Genomic DNA, 18,007 nt, shown 5'->3' with positions numbered 1-18,007 from the left:
AGATATTTTATTAATAAAACTTGTGCACACGAACGGGGAGCCCTCGTATACTTTCACATAAATGTACGTTCAGATGTTTCAGGTTATAGCTATTTTTATAGTTGTACTCGTATGTCACAATAGCGATTGCCTCGCTTGGAATTTACGAGAGATTGATGTTCTGCAAAGATTCAATTTTCCAATATTTTTAAAAATTTCTTCATGGGAGGTACCTATTTTCATATCCAAAAAGAGTTTCGAGGATCTCCACACGGAAAGACATGCTTACATAGATAAAGCTGTATGTATGACAAATAGGCAATAAAGCATGTTATTAACATACTTAATGGTCAATTTTCACTAAGAACTTTTTGGGAATTAGTACAAATTAAAATATTTTTTGTTAGAAAATTTTGTGTCGTTTAGCGTTGATAGACTCATCAACTCAACACGCGCCCATTTAGTACAAACTAGGCAAGTCAAGCAAAGCACTGTAGCAGTTATGTAGTTGTATTAGAGGCGAATTTGCAATAAAATGTGTAGCCTGATATGCTGTCGTCTGTACAACAGTAACAGGAGTCGAACACACCCTTTGCTTTAGCAGGTACTTACATTCATTATTGAGCACCGTCTGGAAGTCTGGACGGCTGCTTGAAAATAAAAGAATCGTTAGCCAAATTGAATCAAGACAAGGGAACTAGACGCGTTCTAGTCACATTATGTGACTCACAAGTCACATTCTATGTTCTTGGTCACTTAGACTCGAACTTACAGTAATGTATATTACTTTTTAAACTCGTTGGTTAGATAGCTGGCGCAGCAACCGCTCGACGGCCACTTGTTCGTCTCAATAGTACTACTACTACTACTACACTTACTTCACCGCACGATCCTCTCTCATTCTTACTAGATTGTCCGAGCCATCAAAGTCTTTAGCTTTTATTTCGCCAATGATCTGTCGCTCAGCGAATAGATATTCTAATTCCACATCCTTTCTTCTTCTCCAAGTGAACGTGACCCTAAATCTTCTTCCAGATTTCTCTCTCAACCAGGAGCTTGGTTTCTTCCTTGAGACTTTTACGCTATCGCATTTCAAGAAGCAACTTTGAATTCAAGTAGCGCTACACAATTTCTAAAACTTTTAAAGTAACAAGTCTATTCGATCTAACTAAACCTAACAACTAAAAGTATACTATTTCAAAAGGAAACAATCTTCACAAGGTAGACTGCCATGACAAAGTTTGACAAAGTGCCTAACTTTGATGAACTTTTTCTCTGATTGCTATTGGTCTTAGAGTAAGTAAATAATATCTATGTATTAGGATTTAGGACGTGGCGACAATTTGACAGCTAAGTAATCAGTATTTACTCTCAAGAGTGGTTCATATCTTTTATATCGTGTCTATAATTCTATATCTATTCATTAGATAAAGTGTTTCATAGTAGGTATTTGTCCCTTTGTGTTAACAGAATGAAAACAATGTTGCATGCAAAAATAAATTATAGTGAGCTGAAGGTTAGACTGTTATATTTTTATCCGACCGTTCTGAAAGTGCATAATGTTAATTGATTTTCTTGGAACTCAGGCCGACTTATGCAACAAATTATTTCTAATGTTGTAACTTCAGTTGCTACTAAAAATATTGTGTTTATCTCAGTAACGACTACAAATTATTGTCTCAATGTAGGTACTCGTATTATAGCTACGTATTTACCTACTTATTTTGAATTTGTATGAACTTAAGCAGGACCTTATCAGTCAACATACCAGTCATTGCGGAAATCATTTGAAGCATATGTTCATCAACGGACGTCCTGTGGCTGAAACCATAATGATGGTGAACTTAGGCATTTAATCAAATATTCGCATAAAACGACCTTTAGGTGTAAGTGTATCGTCTTGAAAACGTGTAGAAGTTGTTCAGCTTACATTACTTGCCTACCTAGACCCTACTTGTTACCCGTTCACCGTCCCTCTTCCCTCAGGAGTTTTACTTATCTGTCGAAACCTGTATTTGCGCCATTGCGATGTCTGAAATACGACAAGTGGCTTTTACCTTCCGTGAATGTTCTCAACTCAACAGGCGAGTTAAGCTTAAAACAGATTTTATCTTTTCGAGAATCTCCTTCGATGATATGATATGTCTAAAGGGTTATATTTTTTTATAATATTAGGTGCTATATGTGCTGTGATATGGGTCCTTTCCCACGGCAACCCAGTTTTGTGGAATCCAGTAATGCAGGATCCAGCAAATCGAGAAAGAGCCCAGGTCATTCTTCCTACAATCTTTCTCGAATAATGTCAACTTTTACTCCTTTACTAGGCAAAATGTTGACCGAGTTGAACTTTTTTTCTTTCCTAATTATCCCTTAACTTTTCAGCCTGTCTGGTGTGCCAGATTTAGACATTGGAATTACTTATTAGAACTGTATTAAGGGGAACACCAAATACTCGGTATCAAAAGGTCGCATTCATTTTTTAATTAAAGTTCCGTGAACTTTGACATTAACTTTACGAGTAGTTCACTGAATCATGTTGTTTTTACGACAGCCCATTCATTTCTTTGATTTTTATGATAATTTCGTTTGCAAAATGTATGCGAAACAGTAAGTTGCTATATTCTGTGGATAAAGTTAAAGGAACCTGGCATAAAAAAAAACCTCTGTGGTTATAGTTAAAGGTGGTGTTTTCCATAAAAGATACCAATATTTTTCAGTTTCACACAAAATGACAATATTTTATAGCCTTATGTACACTGTTCTATGTGCATATAAGTTTGAAATAAATAAATAAAAAATATTTTAAATTAGATAAGTAGTCCCCAGAGGCAAAAACCTGCATAACTTTTAATCATAGGGGTGTTCTTCATAGTGCCTACATGAAAATTCCTGAATTATAGGTAGGAATGTAAGCTTTTCTATTGACCAAAATAAACGCGAGTAATATAATACATAGGTACTTATAACTAACCGATGACTATCTAATTGATAAATTCTTCAAATAATGTCAGATAATTTCATATCACCTTCGTCAAAAGCTAACCATTTTTTCATGTGTTATGTAACGTAATAAAGCCGTTCGAAGATGGGTTACTGCCACATTCGGTATTACCTGTGGCGTGTTGCGTGTGCCTGTTGCTACAGCGGTTTGTCACGCGACGATGTTTGGCGGCTCTATTGATATGTCGATTGAATTGAAACCACCGCAAAGACTTAATGGAATAGATGTTTACTTTACAGTACGTGCTGATATTGACTGATACTACGGAAAAACATTAGAGGATTATTTGAACATTTACTACGTACTTACGAGTACCAGATTCAGCCTTTAAAAACGTAGACCCTCGTAGATATTTAATATTTCATCAATGCATAGTTTTAGCTACCTACCAATTTATTACTAGCAAAATTTCAATTAACTTCAAAGAAATTCATCAATCAGTAATTCTTATTAGTCTTTAAACATACAACTAACTAGTAAAGTAATTTAAAAAGTATTAATTAGGTTTAGAATCTGGATTCGCTAATGATTTTTATATTACGAAAACAAAGCTTAGTTAAGCCATACTTTATATTCTTTGCCCCTACTTTATTACGAAGTTGGAAGGTACGTTATCTTAGAGTAAAATTTAATCTAAATTGGATTTGTGCTTCAATATTTACTTAACGATTTTCTTTTTCAAGATCAATACTTAAACTGAAAATAATTGTTCATGTAAGTACCAAAGCAAAATCAAAAGTACCTACTTATGTAGTTTAATTGTTGCTGGGATTTTTTACTTAAACCTATAGTTTTAATAGTAGTAGATAGTGTCCAAGCTTACCTACTCTTTTTAGAGTATATGAAAGCTATCTAGGAAGTGAGATAATTACAAGGGTGCAAAGTGCATAAAATTAGGAAACATAGTTTACAGGACTTATATGTCTAACATTTTCGTTGAAAATTCTTGTCTTTTTGATGTGCCATTCATCTTTTCGTTTCTTTCCGTTCGTTCATTCATTTTAGGTAACTTTCAAAGAGATTATCCTTATCAACTTTAATACGTTGCACTTGCTACAGTCTTTTTATTATACAAGGTGTTAGGTAAATGGGTATATGAGCCGACACTAGCCTATGTTAACATGGTCATGTAAATGGTATGGTGAAGTCAGAAAATTGATATCATCATTTTATTTTTTTTAATTTTCATACAAAATAAATTTTATAAAATCCGATTCATATGAAAATTAAAATAATTAAAATAAAGATATTTAATCGTGGTTTCACAATATTCATTTATTGAAACATAAGCTTACGACTAAACAAACTTTTCGTGGCAAACAATCATGGGAATTTACATATTTCCACATATAAAATAGGCTAGCTCAAAATCGACCGTTCACGTTGGCGTCGCGCACCGGGAAGAAGGAAACTTCTCGAAGCTTCCGCGTGAGTCGCGAGACGCGCGGGGGGACTGCCTCGCGCCGATTGGCCGAGGAAAGGGCGCGGCACCATACTTCCGCGTGATTCGCTATTAGACGAGATGGCGTGATAACACTAACGTTGCGTTGTTCGCGCGCGATAACGTTACAAACGTTATGAAATAGCGTTGCCGCGTTACAACCTCCCCCTCTAGTTCAGACGACGCAACGCGGTCTGGACTAGCTTAAGACTTACGCGGCCTACCTCGCCTACGCTTTTCCCTAACAGGCGGCTGGATGTGACCAACAAACGGAGTAAGTTGTGAGGCATGGTACTTCCCTAACTTCGCTCCAGACTCTCCCTCCAGGAGGTAAGTAGTGTCACTCAAGACCCTCGATATCTTATACGGGCCGTCACGCCTAGGGTTAAACTTAGGGGTTTGACCTCGATCAGTGTCGTTCAAACCCTGGGTCTTCAGCAAGACCAAATCGCCTACCTTATAGTCGGGCGGCGGCCGACGACCTTCGTCGGCGTATTTCTTCCGGATCGCCTGGGCTTTCTCATGAGCATCTCTAGCGTCGAGGAGTGCGGAGGACAGCTTCCTAAGGTAAGTGGTAATATTAGCTACGAACTTATCATTCTCCACAATCTCCCTCATGTCAGTGAGTGCGTCGGCAGGCGCGCGCAGCTCCCGCCCGAAGGTAAGGAACGCAGGTGAGTACCCAGTACTAGTGCACAATGCCGAGTTCATCGCAAACCTCACGGAAGCTATGTGCTCGTCCCACGACGAATGATCTCTACCCACCAGGATTGCCAGCTGAGGTTTCAGGTCTCTGTTCTTTCTCTCCACAGGATTGGCCTCAGGATGGTAGAATGGCGTCAGGCACTGATCGATCCCGAACGTGTTACAGACCTGCTGCATGATCTCGCTAACAAACTGCACGCCATTATCGCTTACCATCCTCCTCGGCACACCGAACCTCAGGAAAACCTCCTCTATAAGGGTCTTGGCACATTCTACGCTGGTGGCATTCTTCAATGCGAAGAGTTCGATCCATCTACTGCAAACATCCTCGACAATCAAAATCCATCGGTTCCCCGCGGGTGTCTCAGGCAAGGGACCGAAAAGGTCGACAGACATTACTTCAAAACGGCGGGCTCCGGCAGGGGACTGAAGAAGGCCGGCTGGCTTGCGGTTATCAGCTTTATACCGCTGACAGGGCACACAATTCTTCACATACTCAGCCACAGTCGCTCTCATACCAGGCCAATAAAATCGTGAACTGATCCGGTGCAGCGTGCGCTCGACTCCCATGTGACCAGCCGTCGGTGCGTCATGGTAATCAGCGAGGACCTTTGCTCTCTCGCTCGTCGGTACAACTAAGCACGCGTCGTCATTCTCGTCGGATTCAGGACCACATCTGTATAAAATTCCATCTGACATCACGTAGCCGCGGTTTGACCACTGTCTCCCCCTAAAGGGTTCGTCTTCCGTCTCCAAGTCGTCTATAATCCTCTTGATCTCAGGGTCCTGAAGCTGCTTCTCGCGCAGGTCGGATGCGCTCTGAGTTGGGAGATCGACCACGGTAAGACACAGGTCACAGCTGGTCTCTTCACTGCACGCGGGTCGCGATAGGGTGTCCGCTACAACGTTGGACTTACCTGGCACATAATCGATGTGCATGTTGTACTCTTGCAGTGTCAGCGCCCACCTTGCGAGTCTTCCGCTGGGCGACTTGACACTCATCAGCCATCTCAAGGGCTGGTGGTCTGAAATGACAACTACTTCGGAACCCTCGATGTATCCCCGAAACTTCGTGACAGCCCACACAACTGCTAAGGCTTCACGCTCCGTTGTCGTGTAGTTCCTCTCGGCGGCAGTCAGGAGGCGGCTAGCGTACTCAATGGGGCGCTCGTCGGGCCCCTCCCCCTGCATCAAAACTGCCCCGAGGCAATAGCCGCTGCTGTCGGTTCGTAGCTTGTACGGCTGGGTCTCATCGGCTTGCCGCAATATCGGCGCCGTCACGAGTAGCTGTCTCAGCTGTTCAAAGGCAGACTGCTGCTCCGGCGCCCACTTCCAGCTGGCGTCCTTCTTTAGCAGCGTCGTCAAAGGCCGGGCAATCTCTGCATAGTTGGGGATGAACCGCCGGAACCAGCTCGTCGTCTGAATAAAACATTTCAGGTGCTTCAGGTTGCTCGGCGGCGGCAGGGACGTAATGGCCTCGGTCTTGGCTGGGTCCACCTGTATTCCTCCTGGGACTATCAGGTGACCTAAAAACTTCACCGAATCTCTGGCGAAAAAACTCTTCTCGCGGTTGATGCGCAAACCAAATAATGCGAGTCTATCAAATACCGATTCCAGGTCCTCCAGGTGTCGAGAGTACGTGTCAGACAAGACAATCAGGTCGTCGAGGTAGCATAGCACGGAGACGTCGCCCCGGATGTTCGACTTGAACCTGTCCATAAGCCTTTGGAAAGTAGCGCCAGAGTTGCGCAAACCCATGGGCATCCGCTTAAATCGGTACGTACCGACGGGTGTGATAAAGGCGGTCTTGTCGCGGTCCTCTTCTGCGACACTCACTTGGAAGTAGCCAGATCTTAAATCTAGCGTGCTCATGAAATTGCTGGTCTTCGCAGCGTGCAGGACATCATCCATCCTCGGCAGAGGGTACCGGTCCGGCTCCGTCACGGCATTGAGTTTGCGATAGTCCACGCAGAGGCGTACGCCGCCATCCTTCTTCGTGACAAGTACGACGTTTGCTGCCCAAGGTGACTCGCACTCCTCAATGATGTCGTCTCTCAGCAACTTATCCAGCTCCTGCTCCAGAAGCTGCCTCTTACCCTGTGACAGTCGGTAAGGTGGAGAAGCGATAGGCTCCTGCTTCTCGTCAGTCTTAATGTGGTGCGTCGCGAAATCCGTAGGCTTGCCATCGGGAGCGAAGCGATCAGCGTGCTCCACCAACAGCTCATTAAGCCTGTCGCGCTGCTCATCACTCAGGTGAACACCTTCATCATCCCTCAGCTTCAGCTTGGTGGCCTCGACACGCATCAGTTCTGCATCGGCGGTAGGGGTAGGTACATGGTCCTTTACAAAGGCATACCGCCGGCCTGGTGTGTCGGCAAAACTCCACGTTGCCTGCTGGATATTGATGAGAATACCTGCATCTCGGATGAAATCGCGTCCTAGAAGCGTCCTCGTATCAGCTCCAGGGATCACCATGAATGTGGTAAATATTTTTCGACCCTGCAGGACGACAGTCACGTCACCTATAAGGACATCGTGTACCTGTCGTGTTCCGTCTGCTAACCCGATCGATCGCTGCGTCTCCATGAAGCGTACGCCGCCGTCCACCAACGTCCGGTACAGCATCGGACTGGCGAGGCAGTTCGTAGCCCCTGTGTCCATGACAGCAACACCGCTATGACCCAAGATCTTGATGCGGATCGTCGGTTTGAACNCTCATTTTATCGGGTCTTATTACGAAGTTGGAAGGTACGTTATCTTAGAGTAAAATTTAATCTAAATTGGATTTGTGCTTCAATATTTACTTAACGATTTTCTTTTTCAAGATCAATACTTAAACTGAAAATAATTGTTCATGTAAGTACCAAAGCAAAATCAAAAGTACCTACTTATGTAAGTAGTTTAATTGTTGCTGGGATTTTTTACTTAAACCTATAGTTTTAATAGTAGTAGATAGTGTCCAAGCTTACCTACTCTTTTTAGAGTATATGAAAGCTATCTAGGAAGTGAGATAATTACAAGGGTGCAAAGTGCATAAAATTAGGAAGCATAGTTTACAGGACTTATATGTCTAACATTTTCGTTGAAAATTCTTGTCTTTTTGACGTGCCATTCATCTTTTCGTTTCTTTCCGTTCGTTCATTCATTTTAGGCATAGCTGGGCACCGTTAATCAAATAGTTAACTTCGTTAATCGTTAAACCGTTAATAAAAAAATTAACTTCGTTAAACGTTAAAACGTTACATTTAGCAAGATTTAACGCAAGTTAACGTTAATCGTTAATCCGTTAACACATGATAATAAAACGAAAAAAAAATTTCGAAAGCTTGTATATCACGCATGGAGTTTATTCCTCTTTATGTTTGCATAAGTACAATTATTATTTTCGTTTTAGTACAACTGCATTTCAGAATAAAAGCTTGTTTTTAAAAAAGTTTTTCAATATTATAATTTTATTTTACACTTTTTATTATTAGTATCTCAGTCTTCTGAGATTCTGAGAAGGCTCTGGCCTTGGTTCAATTACAATACAATTTAGCACCAAAGTGCTCGAAAAGACAAATCCAACAAACACAAACTCGATAAAGTTCCACCGTTTCGTTTAGGAATTCCTATGGCCACCTCCTGACTCCATCATCAGGACCCTGGACATTATCTAGTACTAAAATGCTCGAAAAGACAAATCAACGAACCCAAATTCGATGTGATTCTGCAGTTTCATTTAGGAGTTACTATGGCCACCTCCTGACTCCACCATCAGACCAGCTCAATGGTACCATAACATTGCATTGTCATTGTACTTACATAAGTAGGTAGGTTTAACAAATTTCAGCTCAATCGGTTGAGGAAAACTGGTCATAAATTCAGTTGCAAGATTTGTAACAAGTCAAAAATATAAAGCTTGTAAATAAATAAAAAATATCATTTTTTATATCGTTTCGTTAGTGATCTGGTTAAAAATACTGTTGTTTTGGGTTCTGGAAGTTCTGGAAGCCCGAACGTACTTGTCAGAACGCGTTTTTCTAGCGTTTTTCAGCGTGCCTGCTGTACCTATCTTTTTGGTAAATAGTAGGTACTGGATTAACGATTAACGGACTTAGGATTATTTAACGGAAGTTAACAAGTCCGTTAACAATTTTTAAAGTTAACTTAAAAGTTAATCCGTTAATAGAAATGTTAACTTCGTTAATTAACGATTAACGGATTAACGAGTTAATGCCCAGCTATGATTTTAGGTAACTTTCAAAGAGATTATCCTTATCAACTTTAATACGTTGCACTTGCTACAGTCTTTTTATTATACAAGGTGTTAGGTAAATGGGTATATGAGCCGACACTAGCCTATGTTAACATGGTCATGTAAATGGTATGGTGAAGTCAGAAAATTGATATCATCATTTTATTTTTTTAAATTTTCATACAAAATAAATTTTATAAAATCCGATTTATATGAAAATTAAAATAATTAAAATAAAGATATCAATTTTCTAACTTCACCATACCATTTATATGCCCATGTTAACATGGGCTAGTGTCGGCTCATATACCCATTTACCTAACACCCTGTATAATACCTACTTATTTTACTCGGTCTTTCACAACGTTTTCTGCCTCTACTTTAATCTTCTGAGACGGGAGAGAATACGATTAACTATTTCTTATACAGATATGGAATACTCGTACATACATACCTAAGTGCTACAAATATATTTTTGCTCCTTATATGTATTAGCAGTCGTTAGAAGCAGAAAAAACTAGGAACTGACTGAATTTTGTCCATCAATCTTGTATATCTACCTCAAGCAAGTTAACAAAATATTCAAAAACTTGAAAACATCACAAAATTACCTACATTATTATCAGTTAGCTGAGTGAGTTCAATACATAATCTCCCGGATTATTTACACGAGTAGTACCTACATTTTTTCTTCTTTCGATACATTTTCCATCCGGGTGCATCAGGCAGGTGCAATGTGCATTCTATTTTTGCCTCTCGATAAAACACTTGGTCGCGGGACTTTGCAAGTCTGATGAACTCCCCAACGACAGTTTTGTCTGTTTTATACCTTTAAACGTTTCATATTTTAAAGGTTCAATTTTAGAATAATAATGAAGTACATTTTCACGATAAGTACCAGTCGTAAAAAGCCTATGGGTTGATAGACAAAACGTAAGCACATTTCAGAATAATTTTATGACTTTTAGTCCATAAAAGTGTTTTTTGCAATTCGACAAAATAAATTGTTTATGAGCGTTTATAAAGAGTCTGAGATAAGTAATTATTGAAATTCTATTTTAAAGTAGGGGCGTGCGGCGTATGTAGGCTATAAGAAATTGTCTACGTAGCAACCGATGTTTCATTGATTAAATTAGAGGTTTAAAATTACGGATGGAGGCAGGCACATCACGATAAGCACTATTGTTGTAATAGAGTGCTATTTTTCACCAATAAGGGATAGTGTTAGGGTTTTCTATATTGGAATATAATAGCATAATATGTATGTATATTTTGTATATGCTCAAACTTCAAACAGTCTACTTGTCAAGTTAACTAACCGTTACTAAACCCCATTTAACCTTATCTCTTCACTTCAGAGCTGACGCTACGAAGCGGGTTACCCAACTTCAAGAACATACGAGATTATTATGTCAAAAGAGCTTTGAGATTACCATCTATAATACAGGCTTTGATGTATACTTAATTGAAACTTTCATCCATGCATCGCTAATTTATCTTATTCATTTCTAAGGCTGAGTTGCACCACCTAACTTTGACCGTAACTATGACCGAAACCTGTGTTTTTTGTATGGAGTTTGACAAATTTTTGACGTTTGTCAAAGTAAAAGTAAGATGGTGCAACCCAGCCTAAGATCTTTAATTCAATTGCTAATTTAACGGAATTCAAAAGCTGAATAACATTGTGCTACAGTCGTGAATTGTTTGTCTTCATTGGGCTTGCTTAACACACTATTTTATTGCTCGTTTTACATTAAGTTTATCGCATCGTTAGTGAAACGTTACATACAGTTTATTACGTTAATCTTAAAATTAGCGCCTTCCGTTTAAAATGAAATAGTAACTTGGGGTGGTGCCGTTTGCANGGTACACTTGCGGGTCCAACGCTAAGAGCTCGGACGCACGCAATTTACCGATTAACACAAACTACTATCAATTTTGCTGGAATTCTAAACATTACTAATAGGCAATAAGTTCACCTTAACGTCTACGGCTATGCTATGGTCAAAGAAAACTTACTATCTAGATTACCATTAAAGTTCGAGTACGCGTTGCTACGACGCTACGAAACGCAATGTGTAACGTAACTGTTGCTACGGTGTAGAATCGTAGCGTAGTGTAGCTACGAGATCTATGTCTACGATACGTTACGAGTATGCGTTACGGCGTAGCGGCTAGAAATCTTAGGTCGTATTTCAAAATTTATATTGAGTTATTGAAGTAAGTATTCTACCTATTTAACAAAAAAACAACGGATATTATGTAAATAGTAATTCAAAGTTTTTGGAAATGTTCGTTCGTTCGTTTCAGCCAAATGACATCCACTGCTAGACAAAGGCCTCCCCCAAGGTTTTCCATAATGAACGGTCCTGCTCTGCCCGCATCCAGGTTCTTCCGATCGTATTCGTCGGTCCACCTAGTAGGTAGCCTGCCCCGTGCCCACACTACGTCTTCCAGCCCGTGGTCGCCACTCGAGAACTTTTCTGCCCCTTTGGAAATGTATTATGATATCTTTTTATTTGTAGTTGTAAAAGAAAGCCGAAAGGTAAAAAACATTTACCCTTTCTAATTCAAGTTTTGGGTGCCTTTTAGTATAGCTAGTGCTACTTTAAAAGTGTGTTAAAATGACAATGCCCCCATCCATTAGCGCAACGGAAGCACGAAAAAGTGACAAAGGCCCACTTATTTCATTTATTTTGTGACATGTTCCATTTCGTATTCCAAACATGTCCCACTATGTTGTCAAGTCCACGCATTACAGCTCTGGGGGTGTTAATTTAGCTGTTCGCTCGGTCATTTTACGAGTGTTTGCCTAATTTTGTTATTACCCACGTTACCATGGCAACGGTGTTGGTACATAGTACTGGTACAACAAGCTGTTTTCTACTATTATTTAAATTTTGTGTCTGACCTTGCTATGAGAACAATAGGGCTGCTAAACAAAAAAGATACCGGACAATGGAACTCGTGTTTCGTACAACGATAATGGATTGCTATTTTTGCAAAATGCACTATAAAATAAAATAAAATGTTTGTATGCCCCTGAAACGATGAGTAGGTATATTTTTATTATTATTTAAGTAAAATCTCTACGAATAGGTTAATTGAGTGAATTTGAATATTTTACTGAGCCTTTGTTTACTAATTGATACAATATTTTCCAAAAAGGGTTGAAATCAATAAACAATTTACTTTATTTATTGTTTTACTAAGCTATGACTAGACATCGGATTATATGCATTTGCATTATTGCATATGCAAACGCATATAATGCTATTTTTATAGCGTTATTGCATATTTTGGTACTTTTTCATTGACAGTGCTTATTTTAGTATTTATACGTGTTAGACGTGTTGTACTTCGCCGCCGTCCCCACACCAAACATCAACACATCGCCCTCGCACGCACTGCGAGAGCGCATTGAGAGCGATCCGTACCAGTGTTGCCAGTCGGGTCTTGTCAGAAATTACCAGAAATATAAAAAAATGTAACCTTTTTGAATAAAAAGTAACCTTCATGGGGGGGGGGGGTGTTGCAGAGCGAAAATGAATGACCATTCCATGAAGACCGAAAAGTGACCGGTCGTATAAAAACGTTTCCTGGATTTGCGTTTTATTATCGAAAAACATTCGCTAAAATTCATTTTTTTTAACAAACAATAAATCAAATTCATGTTTAAATGCAGTTTATGACATAATTTTTAAATTGTCACTATTAATATTTTTTACTATATTTCGTGTGGAAAGGATAATGGAATAAGACTTTAACAATTTTATTTTGGGTTCTCTGTAATGGATGAATATTGGTTGGTGCAGCAGATCCCCAAATTTCAATAAGATAATCCAAATGAGATTTTACCAGGGAATTGTAGACAGTATGTTTAATTTGTTTCGGAATACAATGTGAAATCTTTCGAAGTGCTCCTAGTAATGATGTTAGTTTTGATTTAACATAGTCAATGTGCGGTCTCCAAGTTAATCTGTCATCTATAAGTAACCCTAAGTACTTTTCCTGGTAGGATCTTTTGATAGTTACGTTATTTATTCTCAGCGCATTATATTTGGGTATTACTTTATTTTTTGCAGAAAAGATCATATATGACGTTTTTTGTGTATTAATTGTTAGCAAATTCTGTAGAAACCATTTATTTAGCAAGTCCAGGTCTTTTTGAGCGTCGGTGATGATTTCATGGATGGATTGACCAAAATAAAATAAGCATGTATCATCGGCGTATAGTGTGAGATAGCCGGTTAGGCCTATTTTATTGATGTTATTAACATATATCAGGAACAACAATGGCCCGAGTATGGATCCCTGGGGTATTCCAAATGAGATACCTTCAGAATTGCTCACGAAATCATCACATATGAAATAGCTATTACGGTCCGTGCTCTACTTTAAACCAATTTGCATGTTCTATGTTCAGTTTTAGGTTGACTCTTGACCTAAACGCTTAGTTCTGCTGTCAGTTGTCACTTATTAAGTTACAAAGTAGCAAGTTTGTTACTCTACAATGTAGAGTGTATATTGACATTCGAAAGGTCAGAGTTTAACCGGAAGCTCGAAGATTCCCTTACAATTATTGGCAGCTTTTCCACTTTAGATTAAAATAGTAATATGAGTATTTCTCAAAAAAAATGTACATTTTGAAAAAAAAAAGTGTGCTTTGAAACAGTTCAAAAGTTTTATATTTATAAATCATCACACAAAAAAAACACACACACAATTTTGAAGGATGAATATTAATCTTTAAGATAACGAAGAATTATAGCTATAATCCTACTTATTACCAAATATTTAGATATTTTAAAAATAGTCCTTTTTTACCTTTCATACAAAAACCTGTTTGCCACCCTAGCTTTTTCATGTATTTTTGTTTCATAAAATGCGATACGTAACTAAATTATTGTAAATTTCTTTGTATTATCGTTCTACAGTAATCGCAGTTTCTGTATCAAATTGATTTTCTATGGGGTGTCATAATGAATTGGCAATTTAAAGCAAAAAAACAAAATGAGTCGCTCTCATTTACTATTTCGTTATTTACTCTTTAGTTACGATTTATTTCTACTTTCCCATGGTTTCTGAACAATTCCGTATTTATTTTACACGGACAACAATAGCTGCACTCTGAATGGCTGTTGGCCTGACGTCTCCGCCATAACATCTATCGCGAAAATTAGTGAAAACGTGTGTGTTTTGTGGGATTACTTTTTCGTAACAGGCAGTAAAATCAGCGATTTTATATAGAACGGTAAGTCTTCATTTAACCATTTTTTGTAATACGTGTGGTACGAACATTTAGTAAGCTTTTATATTTGCTGTAACAAATTTTATCAAAAAAATACTTGTTTCTGATCTCATTTTGTCTAATATTTCGTTACGTTTTTTACGAATTTCGTTACGTTACGAAAAAGTACAACATAATGCTGGGTGTATACTGTTATTACCTGACTAAGCATAGTAATATTCACTACTTAATTTATTTCAAAAAATATAGAACGTCAATAACAAAAGGATTGGATACTATCTGCTTTACAGAAGTGCCACCAGCAAAAAATAATCAAATCATTTAGATTACGTTTTTATGTGATTACTTCTTTTGTTTTTTAGGAATGCCGCCAAAAACCAATGCCAAAAGGCAAAAAGCTTACAGAGAACGACTCAAAATGGATAAACATGATGGAACAAAAATAATTTTATTAAAATAGTATGAATGATTACTCCCTTATTTTATTTCTAACCCCTTAATATTACCCCGTATTTGGGTGCATACTTACAAATATTTCGAATTGAATAAATTTAGAGCATTCACAATATTTCGCCAATGTATAACAAGCCTTATGGCCTTACTATTTCGTTACTACCGTTTCGTTACGTACATTTTTTTTGAGAAATACTCATATACGAGTACGAGTATATTATCTGTGGTATTATGATGTAATAAATTACATACAACATGCTTGTTTGATTAGTTAAAGAAAGTTAAGGCGGTAAGGTTAAGGAGAAGCGTTTTGAACTTTTGAATAACCAATCAAATGGCAATGCCAAAGATTTTGTATGGAAAGTGGCGTCTTTTTTTTTCGCGCGGCCATCGACCAAACTTTGTTTTTTGATAACAAAATAGTGTAATAAACCAAACTTACTATTAGCATGTATACCTTTAAACTCAGTCTGAACTGAGTTACGAGCATTAGAAGTTTGATGATTTTCATTCTAGATTTTCTTTTTGTGCGCAAGTTTTGTAAGAAATTGCAACAAAATATTGCGCAAATTTTTTATTGCGCTGATTCTGCTCCATACTGATGTCAGGAGCCTTTAATGGATGGTATTGTTTGTTTACACATACAATCTCACTATTTTGTTGCAATTTCTTACAAAACTGCGCGCAAAAAGCAAATCTAGTATGAAAATCATCAACCTTCCAATGCTCGTAACTCAGTTCAGACTGAGTTTAGAGGTATACATGTCATAGTAAGTTTGGTTTATTACACTATTTTGTAATCAAAAAACAAAGTTTGGTCGATGGCCGCGCGAAAAAAAAAGACGCCAATTTCCGGCATTGTCTTTTCATTTATTCCATTTCTCTTCTCCGCTTCGCACAGCTCCGCTCCGCGCCGCGCTGCAACAGCTGGTCAAATTCTATAGAAAAAATTGTACCTACCTACTAACAAACCGCGACCTTTACCAGATCGTCGGTCCACCTAGTAGGAGGCCTGCTCACACTACGTCTTCCAGCCCATGGTCGCCACTCGAGAAGGTAAAGGTACACATGGTAAAGGTCGCGGGAAGAGCCTGGATGCGGGCAGCGCAGGACCGTTCATTGTGGAAAACCTTGGGGGAGGCCTTTGTCCAGCAGTGGACGTCATTTGGCTGAAACGAACGAACGAACGAACTAACAAACCGTGGATTGCTTGTGCGATCTAAGATAACGTCGTCGTGGAGCGCCATGAATATTTTAAACTTGGTCTATAACACAATAAAGGTCGGACCTTTTTCAGGGATTCCATTATTGTTCTCAATTTCCCTCGGGCTGGGGAATTTCTTTGGTTATCCTTTGCGCGAACAGTTTTTATAAACTTTGAGTGTTCTGTAGAGTAGAGTTATCCTTTTATTAAATTGTTAGTAAAATGTTTTTGCAGCTCATTATCTATCTATCTATCTATCTATAATATATAAAGCTCGATTACCACTCACTCACTCACTGACTGACTGATCAGGGGTATTTTTGGGGTATTTAGAGGGGAGGGGGGTAAAATTGTTGGTGTTTATTTTTTACTAGATTTTTTGACACCCAGGTTTTTTAGATTTTTTGAACCAAAAAACAAAATGGCGGCATTTTTTGAGACATCAACTTTTTTGTCTCTGGTCCTGAATTTTTTCTTTTCTGGGTGTTGATTGGGGTTGCCAAAAGGTGTATTTTAATGTGAGAAAAAAATGGAAAAACAAAATGGCCGCGCCGCCATCTTGGATTGAAAATGCGATTTCGGGGTGTTTTTAGGGAGGTGTCACTCCGAGATGCGCTATTGTTTTTGAAAATTTCTTTTGGTTTTTGTGACTTGTATAGTCTGCTTTAAGGCCACATTTACAGATTATCAAAAAACAAGATGGCGGCTGAGCCGTCGGCCATTTTGTTGCGATCAAAAAATTTCTAAACTTTGACAGCAATTTTCCGGTAGATAGCGACACCGGAGTGGGGTACAATGTTCCGGGCGATTGTTGGTCTGTTCCTCGAGTGTTGCCATGAATAGGAAAAAACTACCATTTTGGAAGAAAATTTTCCACCACGGCCCCGGATAGTAGAAAATGGAAATTTCCAAAAATTCCATAAACTTGGTATGCAGTTTGGTGACGTTTGGAGACCCAAATGACATTTCACCATTTTTATCAAAAAAGTCTGGCAACACTGAAAGTTATGGGGAAAAGTTTTTTTTGCGACATGGGTGACTTTAAAGTTAGTGACAGACAGAAAGAATTATGGCAGAAAAAAAATAAAAATGACGTTTGGCCGCATATACGACCCAGATTATGGGAAAAATCCGAAATGTCAGAAAATCAAGATGGCGGCGGCGTGGGCGGCCATTTTGTAAAAAGTTGAAAATTTCGAAAATTTGGAATTCATTTTTCGAGTAGTTGGCAACACTTTGGAAAGTCGAGTTGTATGAGGCGGTTGTGTGTCTTGTCAAGAGGTTTTGCTTGGGTGAAGAAATTTCTCCAGTGTTGCCACACTTTGGGCGATTTGGTCCAAAAATGTCGAAAGTAGAAATAACGACTTCCGGTCAAAAGTTTGGACGACGCCTCCTGCAAAGGGGTCGTGCAAATGACATTTGACCATTTTCATCTCGTGTAAAAAACGGTCATCCCGTCGCGAAGTACGCCTTTTTCTGACTTGAACCCTCCTCCTAACGACAGAAATGATCAATCTGTACCGTTGGTTACTGCCATGGGTGGTCGATACTGATCAACGACGTCTTACGGCAGCCGATTTGTATGCATGGCCGTTACTTCTCATTTCATCTGCCTTAATGATTTCTGACGGTGCTAAGCTGGGCATAATAAACCCTTATAAGTAACTGAATGCTTACACAACAAAATTCTCAGAAAAAAACATCTTTCACGTAAAAGAAATCCAAATTAGCAAAAG

At 38.8% G+C, this 18,007-nt stretch overlaps 1 protein-coding gene across 2 annotated transcripts in view; it reads left to right on the top strand.

The window, feature by feature from the left end:
• Window positions 1-18,007, top strand: part of LOC114352697 (phospholipase D3) — a 53,007-nt gene that overhangs the window by 8,323 nt on the left and 26,677 nt on the right. The window lies entirely within an intron of this gene.

This window comes from Ostrinia furnacalis, unplaced genomic scaffold, assembly GCF_004193835.3.
Source record: "Ostrinia furnacalis isolate ACB-3 unplaced genomic scaffold, ASM419383v2 OfSCF1416, whole genome shotgun sequence".
In the NCBI taxonomy this organism is placed as follows: domain Eukaryota; kingdom Metazoa; phylum Arthropoda; class Insecta; order Lepidoptera; family Crambidae; genus Ostrinia; species Ostrinia furnacalis.
This window is presented reverse-complemented; position numbering and strand designations above follow the sequence as displayed.